This window comes from Ambystoma mexicanum, chromosome 6q (genome assembly GCF_040938575.1).
Source record: "Ambystoma mexicanum isolate Mex_15411 chromosome 6q, UKY_AmexF1_1, whole genome shotgun sequence".
In the NCBI taxonomy this organism is placed as follows: Eukaryota; Metazoa; Chordata; class Amphibia; order Caudata; family Ambystomatidae; genus Ambystoma; species Ambystoma mexicanum.
This window is the reverse complement of record NC_090937.1, coordinates 605349489-605372900: the sequence shown is the minus strand read 5'-3', so window position 1 is coordinate 605372900 and position 23412 is coordinate 605349489. Positions and strand designations below refer to the sequence as shown.

The 23412-nt window shown below is 49.9% G+C and overlaps 1 protein-coding gene across 1 annotated transcript in view; it reads right to left on the bottom strand.

Annotated features, from left to right (window-relative positions):
* NAA15 (N-alpha-acetyltransferase 15, NatA auxiliary subunit) overlaps positions 1 to 23412 on the bottom strand; it is a 1171626-nt gene that overhangs the window by 542128 nt on the left and 606086 nt on the right. The gene's annotated exons all lie outside the window — the stretch shown is intronic.

Genomic DNA, 23412 nt, shown 5'->3' with positions numbered 1-23412 from the left:
TATCTCAGATCTTTTTAATAATTGGTTGTAAATATAGCTTTTCATTCTTATGGTTACAAAGTACACTGGACAGACCTACAAACACAATGTTAAGCTGTTCTAAGCTATAACTTTACAGCATTTCACATCAACTTGGCTATAGGACACCTATTTTAATAAACTGCTGCATATTTTTAACTAATGGCCAGAGGCTACTTTAGCCAAAATGCTAACACTGGGTTTACAGTTCAGATTGGACAGTACTACTTGAAGCTTTTCTCACTTCGTTCTACAGCCCAAAAGCGTTTTTCCAATTGTAACCATGTCAAAAACTAATTCTGAAAGGGGGTTTTAAAAAAAAAGTTTAATTTCCCCCTAGTCATAGATTTTGATACTTCTACCTCAGCTTGTCCTTACTAGTACAGTTTTTCTATAGTCCAACTAAGAGCTTCATAAAACCATAACCGAGGAAATAAAAAACTCCACTCAGTGTATGGCTGTACCAAGATACATTTGATAGCACAGTGCGAGGGATCAGAAATGTGAGGCAGACACAAAAGATTGCAAATGTATTAAACAGTAATGGGTGAGATGAACTTTCTTTCCCTATCCCAACGAGAATACCCCTTATCTGGCAAACTCAAGAAGGATGACCTAGTGTCCAAAGGTCTGACCCTCACACTAATACAAACAAAATAAAATAAGGAATATTTGGCAATGTTTAATTCAACACCACAGTGCAAAAGTTCAAACTAATAAGTTTCAAAGAATACTCCTTGTGACCAGGGCGGGTTGTGTACCCTGCCGCTGGTTCAATGCAGAAACATTCATAGGACAGTTCTGATTTAACAAAGTTACTTTTAGTCACACACACCAGTTCCCTTTTTCCCAATACAAAGTTGCCTTGGGTAAAGTAAATGTCTCTTCATAAACACTTGTTTCCAAAACACAACACTTATTTGTCACAATGTCCTTCTTGATAAAACCAATATATTTCCCATAACACTCTTGTTCCTCTTTAAAAGCAACTATCTTCCACGATATACTTCTTGTCAAGACCATTGCCTTTCTCATTAAAAATTTAATAAAGTGTTCTCTTCAAGATAGGATATATGATATAAGTCATTGATAACGCGCCTGTACACAAGTGTTTCTAGGCGTGACAAGACAAGGGAGGGAAGACAGAGCGAGTACAAGACAAACAATCTTACTAGGCTTTGTGTCGTTCAGATCGTGCAATCGCGACAGGGCAAAGTGAAGGAAGAAGTGCCAGGGAGAGGGATGGGTGCAATTAGGACAGTATTGCTCGGAGTAAGTGCAGCGCAGCTCTGGGTAAGTGCAAGGAGGCTGTGGACTGTAGAGGTTACAGTCACAGCCCTTAAGTGAACCGTAGGCCCAGAGGCAGTGCATGGGAGACTGATCATGGAGGAGCCTGGTACCCAGTGAGACTCCAAGAGTAACCAAGCAGCCACTCAGTACGGGAAGGAGAGAGAGAGAGAGAGAAAGCAGAGGAGAAAATGAAGGGTCTTGTTATGGAGAATTCCCAGAAATGTGCCAATTCTCTTCTATCTTAAGAGACCCCAAGCTCTTTTGCTGGATTTAAGGACTTTTAATTTCTAACGTGGAGAGAGAGAGAGACCTTTTCACACATTTTTATGTGATTTGAACATTTTATGTTGGTTTTTGAGTCTGACAAACTCCATAGGCATCTTTTTACATTGGGTCCACAGAACCTTCAGAGCAGTGACACAGAAGTCTTTGATTTCCCAAAGATTTAAATACCTTCTCTTGGATTAACTACTCTTTCCAAAAACAGTAAAGTGAAATTGACATTATTTACATTGTAACTTTCTAGACCCAGCACACAATATCTTACAAAAGGGTGCTGGAGGGGTTACTTAGCATCCTTGTTGTCTAGCTTATCATGTAATATTTTGATGTCACCCCTTCTACAATTAATGGCTGGTGGCAGTGGTTTACTTTTTCCTACCATTGTGTGTTTTTACCGCGGGCTGCAGCTGCAGTAGAACACAGATGGTGCCCATTTTTTAAAAATGGCCCCGTTCTTTTTTGCCCATTTCTTGTTGGAAAGCTCCTTCTTGAGATTTACTCTGCTCCCCAAACCAGGTTTGGTCCCTTTGTTTTGTCTTTGGTGGGTTTCACTGCTTAAGCCCGCCTCAGGCTCCAGTGTGTCTGGCAGGGCAGGAAGTGAGGGAGGTGCCCGAAACTCCCTGTGCTTAATCTCCTAGGTGACAGCAATGCACTCTTAGGTATAGGCAGGCTGGCCTTGGAGGACAGCCACCCTGCTGTGTGAGTGACAGCTAGACTGCAAATGAATGCGAGAAACCTGCATTAAAGAGGAGGGTTTCTGCTTGGAAGGCAGAGTCGACCACTGGAACGAAGGAATCCGAAGAACCACCTGGAAGAGACGCCTGCTGCAACTCCTGGACTACTGGTTTGCCCGGTGAAGCCCTGCTGCTGTGCTGAAGCTCTGAACTCACAGACTAGATAAGCCCTGCGAGGACGACTTCTCCCCTTGGGTTGGTGGGACCAATCAATCCCAAAGCGAACTCGTCTGGACATCCTCTCGGAGCTGGCTGTACTTCCATTGCTGCTGCAGGAACCTATTGCCAGGGAGAGGAACATCAGAATCGAGACTCGTTTTTAAGTCAAACCCGAGCTCCAGAAGATCCTCCGGACTCCCAGGAAGCAGGACTGGCCAAGCCTGAGCCAGGTCAACAGAATGCTGGACCCCGGAAGTGAGGAAAGTCCAACTCGACAGCCGAGAACCACAGAGGTGCTATTTGCGAGAGACGCAAGGAGCTGAAACAGCGAAGTGCCGCTGATCTGACGTTTGTCCATTGCTGTAGCTAACCTTCAATTCATAGTGCAGGAGTCCCCAGACGTCCTCCCTCTTGTCCCTACGACGGAGGCCCAGGAACACCGGATCTGCAGACCTACGACTGGAACAGAAGGTAGCTGGAGTCAAGTTCTTCAAACCAAAAGCACTGCAAATTAAGAGGTTGCTTACCTCTGGTTATGTAGCCTTACTCTCGCTCAGTTGAGACTGGTCTTGGTTGCCTCTTTGCAGAGTTGCTTGCAGCTTTGCCCCTCACAAGCCTAAACGGCTTGTGGCCCTTCAGTTATTTTTATTTCTACAAAAAGTGTCTAAAACATTGTCCAAGACTGACCTACCTACAAGGACCTTCAGCTCCTGTAGACTTTGCTCAACTAACATTGGCTGTCCTGGCTCCCTGAGAGAGACTTCTTACCTCAGACTTTGCGTCTTTACCTTTCCTCCAGGAAAGGGTTAATTTAAATTGCATTAGAGGGTTAAAAGTACTTACCAGTTAATTATTTGTTAACCTTTCTTTTATTCCCAAACCAATTGTTTTGCACCAAACTCAGTATTGCTCTAAATGTACCAGTGATCAATCAATCAATGTCCACAGTGTCCTAGCTATTTACGTCACCTGAGGGTGTAGGAAGTGTGTGTGCCATCCCCAATGGGTATCATCTGATTTAGAGAAACTAAATATTTCGAAGTATATTTTTAGCGTTACATGCTTTGCTCCCTTCTAAAGAAGGCTAATACAACTGACTGTTAAATTCATAAATAATTGTTTAATCAAGAAACCTTGAGAGTAAGTGTTTATTTGAATACCTGTGACTGAACTGTGTTACAACCCTACAGCTCACATTGACCCCTCTTGAGATACGCCTGGCTGCTCAGTCACTCCACCAACTTGTGTAGTACATGCGTATACCAAAGGTAGGGTTAACTATTGCCAAGAGGACAAGGCTGAAGCAGTCTCCCACAGGGTACTGCATACAATCTTGCCTAACAGGTCTTGAGCTGCTTCCGCAACTTCAGGTGCTCCGGCTCAAGTTTGAGAAGGGCAGGGGTGCTATTTCCAAGGGAGGCACCTGAATAGGAGAGAGATCTACATCCACCCCCAGACCCCCAATCACTGCCTGGAGAAGCATCTGACCCTGGAGGTAGCTGAGCGAAAGAGGTTATTTTGGAAGTGAGTTGGATGTAGTGCGGATATAGAGCAATCAACATATCACACTTCCTTATCAAACTACATACTTTTGTCAGGATAACAAGCAACTTCTTAAAAAGCAAGTTTATAAAGCATTGCAAACAACTTCTTGCAAAACAACAGTTTGTAAAGAAATGATAAGACAATGCATTACTTACCGTAAAAGCATTTCTGATGGTTGTATCTGCTTAGATTCACATGCTGTGCATAGGTCCGACATCCAGTGGTCACTGCGGAGTATTGCATTTTGTTTTTCGTAGTCGAAAAGGGGACGTCGACAAGGCGTGTCTGTAACACTATCCCTATAGTGACGTGTGTTGTACCCACAATCCCTCACGCGTCGAGGTCCCTCATTTTGTATTTTTCTGCCCTGAGGGAGCCTTCTAGACGTGAGTGAGTACAGAAAAGAGAGAAATATAGAAAGATGTCTATGTTCCTTCCATCCAAGCGGGGAGGAAGGGTGGGCGCATGTGAATCTAAGCAGATACAACCATCAGAAATGCTTTTACGGTAAGTAATGCATTGTCTTCTGATGTTTGTTAATCTGCTTAGAATCACATGCTGTGCATAGACTAGCGAGCAGTACCCGGAGTTGGCGGTGGGTTATGAGAAGGAACAGTAGAGAAAAGATGTCTTAATACTGCCTGTCCCACCTGGGAGTCAGATCTAGAGTGTGCATCTAGACAGTAGTGTTTTGTAAAGGTGTGCACAGAACTCCAGGTAGCCGCTTTGCAGATGGACTCAAGGGGAACATTTGCAATGAAAGCTATGGACGCCCCCGTGCCTCGAGTAGAATGTGCTCTTGGCCTAAAGGGCAGTTCTTTCTTAGCAAGAGTATAGCAGAGAGTGATGCATTGAACAATCGATCTAGAAATAGTGGACTTTGAAACTGCATCCCCTTCTCTTCCTGCTGCCATCGAGACGAAGAACTGATTAGTCTTCCTCAGTGGTCTGGTTCTTTCCATGTAGAACATAACTGCTCTGCGCACATCTAGTGTGTGCAGAGTCCTTTCTCCCAAGTTGGAAGGATTTTGAAAGAACGCTGGTAGTTCTATAGACTGGTTTACATGGAATTTTGAGATGAATTTTGGAGCAAACCTTGGGTGAGTTCGTAGAACCACTTTATCTTTGTGAACTGTAACAAAGGGGTCTAGAACAGAAAGAGCCTGTAGTTCACTTACTCTCCTGATGGAGGTGATAGCTATTAGAAAAGCAGTCTTAAGAGTGAGGTCTTTAAGAGTTGCTTTGTGCATGGGTTCAAATGGTGAGCCCATGAGTTTGGTAAGTACCACGTTAAGGTCCCATCCGGGAGCTGGGTCAGCTATCGGGGGGTGTATTCTCTTTACTCCCTCCATGAAGGCCTTTATAACAGGGATCTTCCACCACGACACTAAGTTGGGAAGTGGTGTATGCGCAAAGTGCCGCTAGGTGGACTTTAATGGAATTGAACACTAGACCTGAATCCAATAAATGGGTCAGGTATAGAATAATATGTGTGGGAGAGCAGTCAATTGGGTTGATGCTCTTTGCTCTGCACCAAATGACAAATCTCTTCCATTTGCTAGAATAGCAGTGGCGAGTGTTAGGTTTTCTGGCTTCCCTGAGGATGTCCATGCATCTCTGTGGGAGCTGTAGATGTCCAAATTCTATGATCTCAGGAGCCAGGCTGCTAAGTTCATGGTCTGGGGGCATGGATGCAGAGTCCTGCCCTTGTCTTGTGACAGCATGTTGTACGGGCAGGGGAGTTTCACTGGGGGAGATAGACACATCTCCATCAAGTGAGCGAACCATGGCTGTCGGGCCCACATTGGAGCCACCAGTATCATGGTTACTTGTTCCTGGTGCATCTTGTGCACTACCTTGTTGAGAAGGGGAGTCGGGGGGAAAAGCGTAAACAAATCTCCCTGACCATTGAATCGACAGACCGTTCCCCTTGGATTGGTTCTGGGGTACCTGGAGGCGTAACTTTGGCATTGCGAGTTCTCCAGGGTTGCGAACAGGTCTATTTCTGGGAACCCCCATTGCGTGAAGACGTCGAAGACGATGTCTTCGTGCAGTCGCCATTCGTACTCTTCGGGCAGGGGGAAATCTCTGCTGAGTTTGTCTGCCAGCAGATTGAGTTCCCCTGGTACATGTTGTGACAGAAGGAACATATTCTGTTTGAGAGCCCACTTCCATATGTTTTGGGCCAGTTTGGACAGTCCTGGAGAGTGGGTTCCCCCCTGTTTGTTGATGTAATACATGGCTGTGGTGCTGTCTGTGAGGACCATCACTGTCTTGCCTTGTAGGTGTTCCTTGAAGGCTTTTAGCGCCTTGAACACCGCTAGTAGCTCCAGAAGATTGATGTGTTTGGATGCTACGTTCGGAGTCCACTCTCCGTGAGCAGTTTGATGGGATAGGTGAGCCCCCCATCCTGTGAGGGATGCGTCTGTGGTTAGAGTGGCTTCCGCCGCGGGTGTGGCAAAGGGCTTCCCTTTTTCTAGGTTTTCTTTTGTCGACCACCGTAGCGAGAGAACTAAGGCCTGCGAGACCACCACTAGGTCGTCCCATAGTCCGCTGGCCTGACACCACTGGCTGTTGAGCCACTCCTGCATTGGGCGCATGCGCAGGCGCGCGTGAGGTACCAAATAAATACACGACGCCATCATGCCTAGCAAGCGCATTGCTTTGCGTACCGTCACCTCTCGACCGGTCACATATTGAGGGATCTGAAACAACATGTTTTGGACCCTCTCTTTGGAGGGGAAGACGAGGCCGTCCTTTGTTTGAATTAGAGCCCCTAGGAATTGTTTGATTTGGCTGGGGTCTAGGCTGGACTTCTTTTCGTTGATGGAGAAGCCCAACTGGAACAAAAGGTCTACAGTCTTTTGGGTATTGGAGAAGCATGTTTCGTAAGAATCCCCTGTTATGAGCCAGTCGTCGAGGTAAGGGTAAACTGGGATGGACAACCTGCGCAGGTGGGCCGCTGCCACTGCCAGTACCTTTGTGAATACCCTCGGTGCTGATGCTATGCCGAAGGGTAGCACTCTGAACTGGTAGTGTTTGCCCTCTATCATGAACCGGAGGTATTTTCTGTGCGCTGGCAACATTAAAATATGAAAGTATGCATCTTTCATGTCCAATGTTGTCATGTAATCTCCCTGTGATAGCAGTGGGATCACTTCCTGTAGGGTCACCATACGAAACTTTTGGGGTTTGATAAACTTGTTCGCTGGGCGCAGATCTAATACAGGGCGCATGGTTAGATCCTTTTTGGGTACAAGGAAGTACACTGAATAAATACCTTCCGTTACCTGAGATAGAGGCACGACCTCTATGGCTCCTTTTTCCAGCAGTTGCTGTACTTCTTGTAGAAGGATGGCAAGATGTTCCGGTGACATGCGTCGTCCCCTTGGGGGGTTTGTATGTTGGGGAACTGTTGAATTCGATGCAGTATCCGTGGGCTACGGTGGAAAGTACCCAGCGGTCTGACGTTATACCCTCCCATGCTGGAAGAAAGGATGTTATCCGGCCCCCGACCGGTGTTGCATGGGAGGGGAGGCAAATCTTCGCGTCACTTGGTGTTGTTAGGGGCTTGGGAACCTCTGGGGGTGGACCCTCGCCCTCTTCCTTTGCCCCGGCGCTGTCCTCTTTGGCTGTACTGGCCACTATTGGTCTGGAAATTGGTGGCAGGGTACTGTTGCTGCTGGTTTTGTTGTTGGCGTTGGCCACGAAAAAAGCGTTTATTGCCATAGCCGCGCCTGGTAGCGGGCTTAGAGATTTGGTCAAGAGTTTTGATAGTATCAAACTCTTTTTTAGCCATCTCCAGAGCCTCATCCACCGCTTTCCCGAAGAGGTTTGAGTCTTCAACAGGTTTATTTATTAAAGACGCCTGTGTCTCCGGTTTGAACCCTGAGTTGCGCAGCCATACGTGTCGTTTTAGGACTATTCCCTGAACTAGGGAACGTCCCGCAGTTTCTGCCGCATCCAGTTAGCTCTTTACAATACTCTGGTTGACCTGGGTTCCTTCGCCAATAGTTGAAAGCAGGCGTGTACGTAATGGTTCCGGCGCTTCTTCGGCGTCTTTGCGCAGTTTGGCCCACTGCGCGTCCGCATAGCTAGCGAGCAAAGAATTGTTGTTGGCAATTCTTGCCGAAAAGGCGGCCGAGGATGTAATTCTTTTTGCAAGGGCATATAACCGCTTGCCCTCATTGTCAGGTGGTGCCTCACTGGTGGAGAGTGGTACCCCTGCCCTCTTTCTTGTGTTGGTTACTACCAGGGAATCCAGAATGGAATGTCCCCTGATGTACAGCGGGTCTGAGGGTGAAGGAGTGAAAAGTTTTTCAATTCTAGGATTGACCCCTCTGATTAGTGCGGGTGTGGACAGCGAAGGGATGATTCTTCTCTTCACCGAAGCGAGGAGGGGAATTGTCTGACTGACCGGGGGTTTCTCCTTAATTACCCTTTCTACAAAGTCTAATTCAGGGGAGAGCTCCCCAGTGTCCAGTTCGAAGTGTGCTGCTGCTCTGCGCAACAGGGCATTAAATGTGGGTTGATCGTCAATGGGAGACGTGTTTCCAACAGGTGAAATGTCAGGAGGATTTAGGTTCAGGACATCAGTGTCGGAATATATTGATGGTGATTGCCAGGGGTGAGAAGGTCCTTCTTCTGGATTTTCTCCTACCAAGTCTGGGCTGTCTTCCAGACCTTCCTCCTGGTTCCGTCCGTCTTCCTCGTCCATAAAATCATCCTCTTCCTCAAAATAATGTTCTTCCCCAGTGAGGTCATACACACTATGGAAGTCTGAGGCTGTGTCCTGGTCTAATCTTGGAATTTTGGCCCTGGGGTCCTCCTGAGGCCCTTCCCTTATTCTCTTTGGAGTGGGAGGGTTTTGGGCATTCATAAACCTCTCCATTCTTTCCATGCAGAGATGGAGCCTTTCCATGGTTTCATGGGGTACCCCTGAGCGGTCTAGCGGGGGAAAATTGGTGTCTTGTAGCTGAAAACGGCTCAACCTCTCCCATAACGTCGAGGAAAGTGTCCCGTCGCCCTCCGAAAAGCCTTCAGGTGTGCTGGGAATCCCTTCGACTGAAGGAGATCGTCCCTGTGTTTTCGGCGTGTCTTTCGACCTTTGCGTAGCGCTCGACGTGTCTTTCGGCGTACGCTTGTGGGCGTCGGCTACCACGATCCTCGGCAAGCTCTCAGCGACTCGTTTGTCAGCGGAGAGCTGTGGTTTCGACGTTATGGGTGTCGAACGCTCTACGGCGGCATGCGCTTTCTGCTGATGCGCTCCGGCTGATGATTTGGGGGCGGCGCCCTTATTTGCCGAAAGCCCAGTCGCTGGTCGCGGCTGCGGTTGCGAGAGGGGCTTCTAACCCGAACGGTCCGAGGAGGCCGCCGGTGAAACCTGCGTCTCCTTGGGCGCTGATGCTCTCTTTGCCTTCGGCAAAGAAGAGCCATGGGTTGTGTGCTTATGTGTGGTCTTGTGTGCGTCAGTGTCGCCGGGGTGTTCATCCCCATAAGCAGGGCGTGAGCCGAGCCCGTCGGGGCCGGGGACAGACGACGAAGCGCGTGTGCGCTCTCTAGGGGGGTTTACGACTTCCGTAGCGGAGGTCGTGGTATCACGTTCCTCGTCACTGTCAGAGGTAGCGACGGTGGGTGGAGCGTCGGCCTTCGACATAGCGTAGGCCGCCCACCTTTTGACCCTACGGTCTTTTAGAGTCTTCGGCTTAAGAAGCCGACAAGCCGTGCAACCTTCCTCCTTGTGATCGAGGGGCAAGCAGCGGTTACACCGTGAATGCTTGTCCTTCCAAGTAAACTTGCCCTTGCAAAGCGGGCAAAACCTAAAGGGTGTCCTCTCCATAGCCGAGGCAATAAAACGTGATAACCACCCCAAGGGAAAGGAAGGGGAAAAGGAAGGGGAAAAGGAAAGGCATTCTCAGAATGGGTGTCCTCTCCATAGCCGAGGCAATAAAACGTGATAACCACCCCAAGGGAAAGGAAGGGGAAAAGGAAGGGGAAAAGGAAAGGCATTCTCAGAAAAGAATTAGAGATGTCCCACGACCCCCACTCTCCCTACTGTATTTGGCCTGCGAGGCCAGGCCACGTGTTCGGCAACGCCGAAGGATCTCCTCCGCTCGTCCCCTCCGTCGAAGATCTTGCTCGGCGGAGACAGCTTCACAACAGCGTCGAGGGGGGGATCGATATGTTCTATATTAATATAGGAAAACGACCAAAGGTCGAGGAGAAGAAATCTGCAATGTCTCTCGAGGAGCTCCGCGTAAAGGCGACCAGTAGCTGGGCGGAAAAAAATCTGAGGGACCTCGACGCGTGAGGGATTGTGGGTACAACACACGTCACTATAGGGATAGTGTTACAGACACGCCTTGTCGACGTCCCCTTTTCGACTACGAAAAACAAAATGCAATACTCCGCAGTGACCACTGGATGTCGGACCTATGCACAGCATGTGATTCTAAGCAGATTAACAAACATCAGAAATGTGGTTTTACTTTCTGCCACACCTTTAGCCACAAATGTAGTGTTTCAAATCATCTTCTTTCCTGGTCCACTATCCTGCCAGGACTGACTACTTTAGGTCCCTTTTCCGGTTTGCTCACCTGCCAGGTTCAAAACTCCTACAACTACAATTGTTCACTGTGGCAATATTTATTCCCAATACTCTCCACACACCAGCATCCCCTGCGAGGAGAGCTGAACAATGGTTGCTTCTTTTGTAGTCTTGACTCTTGGCAATATGGGTTACACGCTTGCCCCGTTTGTGTCGCACCGAAGAGGAATTGTGCCCTTGTTGCTTCTTTCTTACTTCTGTACAGCCTCTTGGCTGTGGGTAATGAAAATTGTAGGTTTCACCTAATTGGTATCCCACAAAACAGGAATGCCAGGCTTGCCGCGGTGTTACTTTCTTTTTTAGATATTCTAAAGTTATTAAACAGACTTTTCAGAGCGCTCTGGGGTCACCTCTGGGTTTAGGCCAACTTAAAAGATTGACATGGCGTCTGCGCTTCTTAAATTACTAGAGGCGGCAGACCTCCCATGGCCTGCCGGCTCATGAAAGTTTCTCCTCAACTCTGGGTGACTGCTTCTTCTGCCTCTGACGCCCTGGTAGCTTCGGCAACTCACTGCTCAAACTTACTCCACAGCAGTGCCTGCCTGAACGGGAGCATGTCTCCCCATCAGCTAGCTTGCCTATTTCTGATGTCGCTTCCGGCTGCGAACCCTCTGCATGGTGCTCCGGCTGCCCCTTTTGCTTCAGCATCAGCTGGGCTTTCCGCTGATCTCACGGCAATCTCAAGTACTCCAGTATGCTTCAGCTACGCTGTTCCTATCTTCTCTAAGCATCACTTCATTTCTCCATTTAAATGCCCCGCTCAAGTGTTTTCCTTTGCAGCAACTACACCACTCATTCAGGTTAGTTACTCCTTGAATCTTTACCTACTCTGAGCCCCTCATCCCAGTACTTTGGGCATTCTGGACCTTGACGTTTTTAGTAGTTTTGATAATATGCTCTGTTTTACAATGAGCCATTACTGTTTCAGGAAGAGTGAGGAATCTAGGTTTAAGGAGGTCATCAAGTCTCACTGATATTATTCCCCTCCCACGAAATACTGCCCCCAAGGTCATGATCATGTAGCGGCTGCCTTTCTGGCCCACATGAGAGAAGGCCCAGACCGGGTTTTCAGGGATGAACTTGCTAGATTTAGCACAGTAGACAGGGTGGCCAGGCTTATCTTGAGAGAGGGTGGTGTACCTGGGTACAAAGAAATTGTAGCATACATATGATCCAACGAAACACTATGTATTGCAAAACTAATTACTATAAATACATGCTGGCCATGCTAAATCTTCGGAACGTTGAGTACTATCACATATATGGAACAAGTTACTTACCTGTAACTATTGTTCCCTAGCATGGGTCTGGCAAGGATTCAAATGCTCCATTTATATTCCCAGTAGTCGGGCCGAGAATCCCTGTCTACGCAGTAGAACTTCGTGAAGGTGTGCGTGGACCTGCACGTAGCAGCCTTACAGATGTCCAGCAGGGGGACACTAGACAGGAACAGTTCTCGCAGCAATCGCTCTGATAGAGTGGGCTCTCGGACGACCGGGCAGCCGTCGGTTCACCAACTGATGACAGTGCGTGATGCAGCCAGAGAGCCCCCTTGAAATGCAAGCCTTGGACAAGGCCTTCCCATGGTTCACAGGACCAAAGTTCACAAACAGTTGTGAAGTCCTCCAAAAACTCTGTGTGTCACGTAGAATTTATGGGCACCGGCAACGTCCAACGAGTGCAAGGCCCTTTCAGCCGGCGACTAAGCTTTGGGAAAAAACACAGGTAACCCCAAAGGCTTGTTGAGGTGAGGGGTTCGTCATGTATGGCTGTTTGCAGGATGGGGCCTGGATCTCACCTACCCTCCTGGCAGAGGTGATGGCCACAAGGAAAGCTGTTTTCCATGAGAGGAACTTGAGAGGGGCTTCATGCATATACTTGAAGGCCTCCCCGCTCCCATGAGCCTCGTCAGCACCACACTGAGCTCCCACGCCACGGCAGGAGCCTTCACAGGCAGGAAAGATCGAAACAGTCCTTTGTGAGAACTTCCTGGAGACCGGGTGTACCGGGAGATAGCCGTCAGATGTACCTTGATAGAGGCGTGTGCCATTTTCGGCCTTGGCCAAGGATAGCAAGTAGGGAAGAATCAGCGGTGCCATGACTGCAACGTGACCATCCTGAACATTTGGGACTTGAGGTACTTGTTCAGATGTCGCAGGTCTAGAATAGGCCTCCAGCCCCCCCCCCCCCCCCCCGTCTTCTTTTTGACTAAAAGGTATCTGGAATAGACTCCAAAGTCCCGGAGTCGCTGGGGAACTAGCTCCAATGCCCAGTTTCACAGCATGGCCTGCCTCTCCTCCAAGAGCTGAAGGATGTGCTGCTCCTGTCGGGCCACCAGAGGGATCCGCAGACCCCTGTACTGCAATTCCAGAGTAAGCTCTTGGGCAAGAGCTTCCAGCACCAACCTGTCGGTGGCAATCTTTTCCCACTCGTTGACGAACCTGGTCAGCCGGCCTCCCACTGGGGTGCACAGGTGGGGGCCTGACATCCTAGCCCGTTCAGGCTTGCTTCGGCACCGGCGTCCTGCCTTGTGGGCGACAGCGGCGCTGTCCTCCACCGTAGGCCTGGGAACAGCCTCTGTAGGCTGCCTAGGTCATGGATCTGGAAGGCTGACGGTACGATGAGGAAAAACCTTTTGATGACCTGCTCGAGTTCCCCCCTGGAGTAGCGAAAAGAACGGTGGTGCTGCTGGAGTGTGCCGAGGGAACGGGCCATCTCCGTATCCGCATTGATGGCCTGTAGGGACTTGTCGACGTCCTTCCCAAAAAGGTTATCTCCATCAAAAGGCATGTCCAGTACCTTCGCTTGGACCTCCAGGTGGACATTCCTAGCATTCATCCAGCCTTGGCGACAAAGCCAGACACTGTTCCCCCATCTGCCGGAACTGTGTCTGCAATGTCCAACACCACTGTGATGGGGTGATCGGACGCTACCACCCACCCACCCCCTGGAAGAGAGCGATTGCCTCCAAAATCAAATCAGCTTATACCACATTTCCCCGTCATACCTGGCTAGAATCAGCAGTCGTTGGTGCCTTGATCATGGAAGCTGTGGTGCAAATAACCTTTCTTCGTAAGACGTCCTTCCACCTCGCTGTCCGGAGGGACTGAAGACAAGGAGGGGTTAGCCGACAGTTTCCTTGCAGACGTCGAAACAACCGAATCCACCGAATCCAGCGATAGTTGCGACATCAGGCACTTGGGTTCTTCAATTGTCCAGGCACCACTCCTACAAGTCGTCCAGAAGGGGCACTACCATGATTGTCTGCCTCTTGGACTGCACCTCTGGTACAGGAAACCCTCCTCCTTGGTTTCTTCGGGCACAAGCTGAAACAGCTCAGAGGCTCGGGCGATCATGAAATGGAACAACTCCCTTTGGGGACGCCCCAGATTGGAGAGACCCGCCGTCTGCTGCGACGATAGTGTTGTCGTGGCCATATCCGTCCCCGTATCTGGGTCCACTGGGCGAGAGAGTTCCCCACATGGATATGGAGGCGTCGGATGACTATTCCTCCTCTTTGCTGGCAGCTGATCAGGGGCCTGGGGGACCATTGGAACCGGGCCCTGTGGCATCCTCTACTGGAGGTGTGGAGGGTCGACAGGATGTCCAGAAACACATCCCTCGGCTAAGCTGGCGTGATGTGAACACTCAGCCCTGCGCCATCGCCCTCTTCCATGTCCTTGGACCGTGTGTAAGGACTCCAGGTCCTCGTTGTCAGTGGATGAAACTTCCATGACCTGGGACACTGCCTGGAGCTGGTCCGGTGCCTCCGTCCCCCACCCTTTTTCCAACCGAAGGGTTGGAACCGGGCTCAGAGACCGCATCCCCTTCTCCGGTGTGCCAGCAGACTTCGCCAAAGTCACTGCAGCGGTTTCACGCCTCGGGGCAAGGGACACCTTCTGCGCTGCGGGGGCTACCTTCACAGAGTCAGCCCGCTTCGCCTTCGTAAAAGCAGCCGCTACCAGCTCCAACGTCGACGAAGACCTTTGCTGCGCCTATTGGGACTTCCTGGGCAGTTTGGCCTTCTCAGTATGTGGCATCTCTGGCTTCTCCCGCAGTTTAGGCGGGTTGGACGATTCCCTTTTCGAAGAGGAGCTCGATTGCCGGCTGGCAATGGAGGCAGATGGTGATCGCGCCCTTGTTAGGGAGAATTCTGAATATGTGCCAATTCCTATCTACCTTAGAGACCCCTACCTCTTTTGCTGGACTTTGAACTTTTTTTAATGTGTTTGTTTTCTGTGTTTATTTCTTTTGGTTATGGAGTTTTAGACAACTCCATAGGCATCATCTTGTCATGTGTGTTACAGAGCACACTCAGTGCAGTGACACAGGGGATATGTCTTAGAATTCCCAAAGGTTTAAATACCTTCTCTGAGATAAACTGTTTCCCAGAGAATGTAAAGTGAAATTGACTTTACTAGTCTTTCCAAATTCCTAGACCCAGCACACACCATCTTACAATGGCATGGTGGAGGGGTTACATAGTATCCCCTGTGTCTAAATACTCATGTAGCAGTCAAATGCTACCCTTTCCTATTGAAAAGGCTATTGGCAGTGGTTTTACAACAAACTCGACCGCGAACACCGGTAGCTAAAAATCAAAGGAGCCATGTTTTTCAAGATGGTGCCGTAAGCCCCTTTGTTTAAACAGGTCCTGGTCTTTTTGCCGGTTCCTTTTTTGAAAGGTCCTTCTATTGTTTGTCTCTGCACGTCAAACCAGGTTTGGTCCGTTTGTTCGTGTGCCTTTTGCGGGTTTCAGGACTGAAGACCGCCTCTGCCGTCTGGGTGTCTGGGGTGGGTAGGAAGTAAGGGAGGTGCCCAATACTCCCTGTGCTTAGTCTCCTAGGAGACCCAAATGCACTCTGTGGTGATTGGCTGGCTGATTGTCCGGGAAGGACAGCCACCCTGCTGGGTGAGTGACAGCAAAGCTGGAATGAAAGGGAGGAACTGTTTAAAAGGAGAGTCTCTTGGACTGGAAATCAGAGTCGACCACTGGAATGAAAGAACCGAAGACGAGCTGGAAGAGGACTGCTGCTGCAACTCCTGGACCATTGGTTTGCCCGGTCAAGCCCTGCTGCAGGTCCGAATTGCCAAATTCATCTCTACAAAGAAGCCCCTTCACGTACAACTTCTTCCTTTGAGTTGGTGGGACCAATCAACTCGTAGGCCACCTGGATACCATTCTCAGGGCTGGTTAGGATTAACCAGGGAGAAGCACACCAGCTTCTGTACTTGATGACAAACATGAAAAATCTTAGTAGCTCGCAGAGCAAACTGGAGGACTCTAAACAGTGAAGCGTGCAGTAAAAATCTGAAGATGGCTTAGGGAGAGGACTCTGATTGGATGGGGGCATTATGACCCAGAGGATAATGATTGGTTTAAAGGAGAAGAACAAGTTACTTACCAAACTGGTAACGTTCTTTCGACTGGATGTTCCTCCAACGTATTACTCATCTATGACAGACTCCCAAAGCAGTAATAATAATTGGAGGAGGGCAAGAATTTAGACATACCCAATCAAATGGCAGAAAAAAAGCACTGCCTTACCAAAGGTAACATCCTGAGCATGGGAAGAAGCCAGGGAGTAATGCTTAAAAGTGTGAATAGAAGACCACATTGCAGCGTCGCAGGTATTTTTCAGCGGCACACACCTCTAGAGGGCTGTCGAGGTAGCATTTCTCCTGGTGGAATGAGCCCGTAATCCCTCATGAGGGTTCTTACCAACCAACAGGTAGCATTCTGAAATAATGAGGATAATCCACCTAGACAAGCTCTGCTTAGAAACAGCCTGTCCCAAACGGTGTCCAGTATATCCCACAAAGATCTGGTCGTCCACTCTTGAGTTTGGCCATTCTGGAGAGATAAAAGCTCATGGCTCTCCAAGGATCCAACCTATGGAGCCATTCCTCTTATTTACTAGGATGAGGAGGAGGAGGATATAAAGCGGCAGAAAGTCTTCAAAGGGGTGGTAGCAGCGGTAGTACTTGAGCACTAAAAGCCTCACTGGGCACATTCCGGCAGTTCTGACAACATTTACACCGGGAATGTTTCAAAATGCTTAGATAGCTTAAAGAAACAAACAAAGGAATACTTTAAGATACTTTTCCAACCCCACTGGTTAGTTTGTAGTTTTTCATGGTTACAATTGTTACAGAGTTTGACACAAATGACTGTTCTACTGTATTATCGGTAATAACGTGCACAGACAAAGATATACAGGAATTGTATTTAGTTAGCAAAATGACATAATAAAGTATTTTTGGAAGGAAACAGATGGTTAGTCTAACAGTAGCAGAGTTTAAGCTTCGAGGGGCATTTTAAGTGTAAGTTAACACTTTTAAAGTCCGATCCCCAATTAGGTAAAAGTCAGTTTGGAGAGGGCTCAAAGTCTCACGAAGCAGCAGAACCGCAAATGTTCTTGTGGATACTTTCAGTCTCGAGGTAAGGATACTAGAAGAATAACTCAACAGTGGAGACCCTGTTAAAGAACTCACAAAAGGGACACAAGCTTGTTAGCTTGGGTCAGAGGTAAGAGTGGACACCCTGGACACCTCTGTGCACTCCAACACTCTGGAGCGACATCTTGGTTTAAGGTAAGCAATACCTTTTCACCCCATAGTACCTTGGGTAGAAGAAATGCTCATGACTGGATTCTCCTCTGGACAGCAGTGATGGACCCACCCAGTCTCCGGAATACTTGGTCTGGAGACGAAAGGCAGGACTCTGATCGGGATATCTGCACAGCAGTCTCAAGCGAGAGGGAGGACCTCTGGCATGGATTTCTTCAGCTTCTATGGTCAGTCTGCAGTTTTGTTGACACTTCTGCAGCAACAACAAAGGCCGCGTTTTGCCCAGTCAATCTTCTTCGATTCCTGCACTCTGGTGAGGGAACGTGGATGAGTCGGGTTGTGTCTCTGGAGGTTCACCTGGAGCTCAGCAAATTCTTGGACTGATTCTGCCTTGGCAAGACGATGCACTATGGTTCAGTCAGAGGACTCTTGGTATTCGCAAAAGGCACAGCACCTCGTGAGATGGTTCAGATTGTCGTTTATCTTAGGGCTCGTTGGTCCCACCAGCCAAAAGGGAAGGATTTGTCCACTTCAGATATCCTCTGTTGCATAGAAAAAGGGGTCAGGACAGCAGTGGTCCCTTGACGGTGTTGCAAAGGGGCTGCAGGCGTCTCTGGTCGTAGTCTTCGGTTACTTCAGTTTCCAGTTGTCTTGCCTTTCACCTCAGGAACCTCACCATTTGTTCAGTTTCAGCACACACTCGCCGCAATCTATCTCAGCAGTTTACAGAAAGGGGCGGGTGGCTGTCCAATGAGGACAGCCAGCATCCCCAGTGGCACCCAGGCAGACAAAGTCACGGCAGTGATAAGCTCCTACCCCACTTCCTGCCTGCCCCGGCCCAATGAAGCCTAGGCGGCGACACCCAAAGGTTTCTGCCAAAGGCAAAATGCTCACAGAGCCCTCCCCCTCCCAGAATGGTATAAGAAGGGCTAACAAAGAACAACCAAGCTAGAAATGGCAAAAAAAAAGAAAGGAGGCAAATTGGAATTTAGGTGACACTATTGTGCCATACCGAGACTATGAAAACAGTCTGCGGTAAAAATAGCACAATAGTTGGTCGAACATGTCCACTGCCACCAGCCATAACTAGAAGGTTGTCTAGGTGTCTAAAAAGTCACAGGAGCGGAGAGAAGTGGGGGAATAAAAGGTATCCCCTTGGCACCCCACATAAAGTGGGGAGTGCCAATCTCTCAGAATATAAATTTCTAGGAGGGATACAAATTATTCCTCCATCCTTACTAACAGTAGTAAGTCATGTGAGAAATCTGAGGGCATCCTCACACCTATTCCCCTTGGGTCGTCGTTTTAGGTGGCCAGGGAAAGGTCATTGCTCTTTGTACCTGACCCTAGAAGTGAGGATCACCTAGGTGGAGGGTCCTTGTACATTGGGGACGAGGACGTCCCTGGGGGAGACAAGAGCCCCCCCCCCTTTTTCCACAATAAACCCATAATCCCAGAAGCCTTTGAGGGATGATGTTAGCCCTTTTCCTCTGGTCAGGGTAACATCAGGAAGAACAAGTTACTTTCTTACCTGGTAACGTTCTTTCGATGGGATGGTCCGACGACGTATTCCATATCTATGACAGGTAATGTCCACAGCTGTGCTGCTTTGGAAAATCTTTGGCGTCTGCGTCTTGCGTCGATGACGTTGATACGCCGTCCCCGAGGAACTCCTCCGACGGCCAACGCCACCCCATGTGATAAGTAGGACGCACGACGCCCATAGCCTCAGTTATACTTGTTTCCCAGAACGTGTGCCACCAGTTTTCTGCCAGTCAGACACACAAGGCCTTGCGGAACGCAAGCTGCAATCGCAAAACAAATTCTGCAGCGGGGAAGGCAGGGAGGGAGCGATATGGAATATGTTGTCGGACCATCCCATCGAAAGAACGTGACCAAGTAAGAAAGTAACTTGTTCTTCGAGGGGATTGGGTCCTCCGACGTATTCCATATCTATGACAGTCTCCCAAAGCAGTACCAAGCAAGGGGGTGGGAAAGAATTTAGAATACAAATGTAGCATGCCCAACCAAACTGCGGAATAGAGAACTGCCTTGCCAAAGGCCAGATCTTGCCCTCTGATGGAATCAAGGGAATAGTGACGTACAAAAGTATGTACTGAAACCCAGGTGGCTGCATCACAGATGTGACGAATAGGAACTCCCCTCTGCAGAGCAGTAGAAGCAGCCACTCCTCGGGTAGAATGGGCCCGCAAGCCAGCCGGAGGGTCCTTACCCGCCAAGCGGTAACACTCCGAGATAGCGAAAATAATCCAACGAGACAAAGTCCGTTTCGTCACAGCTTGTCCCAAACGCTTTCCAGCGTAACCAATGAAAAGTTGATCGTCCACTCTGACCCGGGACATGCGCGAAATATAAAAGCTCAACGCTCTCCGAGGATCAAGCCTATGGAGCCTCTCCTCTTCCTTACCAGGATGTGGAGGAGGATAGAACGCCAGAATAACAACCTTCTGGCTCAAATGAAAATCCGAAACCACCTTCGGAAGAAAAGAAGGACGAATTCTAAGAACAACCCTGTCCTTATGAAACACAGTGAAGGGTGGCTTAACTGAAAGTGCCTGTAACTCACTCACTCTGCGAGCGGAAGTAACCGCAACCAAAAACACAGTTTTCAGAGTCAACAGCCTCAAAGGGCAAGAATGTAAAGGCTCAAACGGAGCACCCATAAGAAACTTAAGAACAAGGTTCAAAACCCAACCTGGCACCCGAAAAGGTGACAGAGGGAACACATTAGTGAGCCCTTTCAAAAACTGCGAAATTAAAGGAATCTTAAAATAGGAACACTCTTCAGACGAGCGCTTAAATATGGACAGCGCCGCCAGGTAACCTTTAATGGTCCCCACTTGCAAGCCCCTCTGGGCCAAATAAAGCAAAAAAGTCAAAACCATGGGAATGTCGCATTCAAAAGGATCCACATTCTGAACTCTTCACCAGTCGCAGAACTGTCTCCAATGGCAACGGTACAGAGACTTTGTTGCCGGCCGCCTGGCCGAGAGCAACACCTCCATCACGTCTTCAAGGAGGTCCCAATCCTTATACCTCAACCTTTCAGAAGCCAAGCGTGAAGATTGAGGGATCTGACCTCTGGATGGATAACCTGACCCCCTCCTCCTGTGAGAGCAGAACGCCTCGGTAGGGAAGACGACGTGGAGGGCAGATGGACAAGTCTAGAACGTCCGGGTACCACATCCTCCGGGCCCACGCCGGAGCAATGAGGATCATCCGGGAACCGAACCTCCGTAACCTCCGCAGCACTTGCGGGATGACGGGGACTGGAGGAAACGCGTACAGCAGTGGGAATGACCACTCCACCACGAATGCGTCTCCTAAGGCTCCTTTTGGAGGAAATTCCCGCGAGCAAAACCTTTCGCACTTCCGGTTGACAATGGAGGCGAAGAGATCCACTTGAGGGGTCCCCCAAAGGGCGAAGATCACCAGGAGAATCTCCTGAGCCAGCTCCCACTCGTGAGAGATTGTGCTCTGCATGCTCAGAGCGTCCGCCGTCTCGTTGTCGTCTCCGGCCAGATGAACCGCCGAGATCGAAACTTCCTGCTGGATGGCCCAGAACTCGAGCTGCATCGCCTCCCTGCACAGCGGAAGTGACCCTGCCCCCCCCCCCTTTTTGTTGAGGTAGTGCATGGCCACCATGTTGTCCGTCAGAATCAGGACACTCTTCCCGCGCAGTCGCCAGAAAAGCCTTCAGGGCTAGCCTGACGGCTCTCAGCTCCAACAGATTGATATGGAGTCTGAACTCCGACGGAGACCAACGACCGCTGACTGTCAACTCGTTGGCATGAGCTCCCCATCCCGTGAGGGATGCGTCCGTCACGATCGTCACCTCCGGCCAGGGCAGCCAAAATGGGGCCCCCTTCATCAGATTGGCCTCGACGGCCCACCACAGAAGGTCCCGGGCTACCGAGGGCGGCACCTGAACAGGGTCCGACAGCCTGCCGGAGGACTGAGACCACTGGAGCTTGAGTGCCCACTGCAAAGATCTCATCCGCAGACGAGCCTCTGGCACCAGAAGGCGGCAGGATGCCATGAGGCCGAGCAGTCTCAAGAACTCGGACGCTGGGAAATTCTGGGCAAACAAACTTGTGCACCACCTGCTGAATGCGAAGAGCCCTCACCTGAGGAGGAAAACACTGCCCCAGGGACGTGTCGAGCACTGCTCCGATGTACTGGAGCCGCTGCGTTGGTGTCAAATGGGACTTGTTTAAATTGAGGGAGAAGCCCAGCCTATGAAGGGAGTGGCAGGTGACGGACAGATGATCCAGGACTTGCTCGGGAGAGCTCCCCCTGATCAACCAATCGTCCAGGTAGGGGTAGACGTGAATCCCCCCTTTCCTGAGATGCGCTGCTGCCACCACCACCACCACGAGCTTGGTGAAAACCCTTGGGCGGAGGTCAATCCGAACGGCAAGACCCGAAACTGAAAGTGCAAGTCGCTAACCGCGAACCTCAGGTACTTCTTGTGCTTGGGATGGATCGGCACATGGAAGTAAGCATCCTTGAGGTCGGAGACACCAATCAGTCCTGAAGTTGAAGGGCCTAGAGGACTTGAGAAAGAGTCACCATCTTGAACTTGTCCTTCCTGAGGAGTTTGTTCAAACCGCTTAAGTCCATGATGGGTCTCAATCCCCCGTCTTTCTTTGAAATCAAAAAATAAGGGGAATACCATCCCTTGTTCCTCTCCGCTACAGGCACCAGTTCTATGGCGCCTTTATCCAGCAGGGCTTGAATTTCCTGCGCAAGGAGCCGATCCGGACTCTTCAAAGAGAGGTTCCCTGGTGGATTGTCGTGAGGCCTCTGCCGAAAAGGAAGACAGTAGCCGTGGGTTATGATCTCCACAACCCACACATCCGAAGTAATGGCTTGCCACTCTACAAGATGCTGCGCCAGCCTTCCCCAGAACCATGGGACCTGGCCTCATGACTGAGTGGTAGCGGCTGCGGCGTTGCCTGAGGGCAAAGAGGCAACTGGCCGAGCGGCCTTGACACCTCGAGTAGCTTTGTTTCCACCTCTGGCACTCTTACGATGGCCTCTTTGACTGCTAGCTCCTCTCGCTTTGCTGAAGGACGAGTAATAGCGAAAGGAACCACCCCTCCATTGCAGTCCCCTAGGACGAAAAGGCGGAGGTTGGCGAACTGCAGCGCCCAATGATTTCGCTGCAGCTTTGGAGGTCTGCAACCTCTCAAGGCTCTCGTCAGCCTTGCTGCCAAAAAGGTGTTCACCTTCAAAACGCATGTTGTGGAGCCGGGACGGCACATCAGGAGCGAACCCAGACTTCTGCAACCACGCAAACCTGCGCATTACGGTGCTCGCTGCCATGGGCCGGCTGACACAATCCACCAAGTCCAAACCCGACTGAACGGCCTCCCACATAGCATCCTTGCCATCCTGAACCATAGCAAGGAAACCATCCCGTTCGTCCCCTTCCGGAATATGATCAGCTGCTAATGCAACACAGTTCCACAGAGTGTGTGAGAAACGAGACAAGGCACATATGGAGTTGGCCGCCTGAAGCGCCATACCCCTCGAAGAAAACACTTCCTTCGTCCTGCTGTCAAAACGTTTGTCGTCCCTATCTGGAGGGATGGTAGGATACAACGCCTGCTTTGCAGGGGCCGTAGCCACCTGCACCACCAAACTCTCCTGGGTGGGGTGCCTAGACAAGTAGCAGGGGTCGCTACTGGCTGGACGGTATTTTCGCGACAAAGACTTGCCCACTGCCGGAAGACTCTCCCGAGCAGTCCAATCCGCCGCCACCCTTCATATGCAGAGCCATATGAAAAGGCAAAACCGGGTCAGTGCGTGGACCGAGATCAAGGATGTCCGTGAGATCATCCTGAACGAACTCCCCTGGGGGAGCTGACAAACCAAAGTACTCGGTAACTTGAGACATAAGGCGCTGATATGAAGAATCGGCATGAGTGCCAGGCACCGGCTGACAAAACCACCTCCGGAGAGGTGTCCAGTCCACTGGCATCATGCAGCGACTGCCTCAGGTCATCAAACTGGCTATGGCCCGAGATAAGGTCATCCGGAACCGAAACCGGAACCAGGCCGCCATCAGAGCCTTCTTCACCCTCTGAAATGTACTCCAGGCGGGGAGAGGAAGACCTCTGCGGACCAAAGCAGTGCCGGACCTTAGCCATAGCCTTTCTAGGGGCAAACCCCGTGCCACGG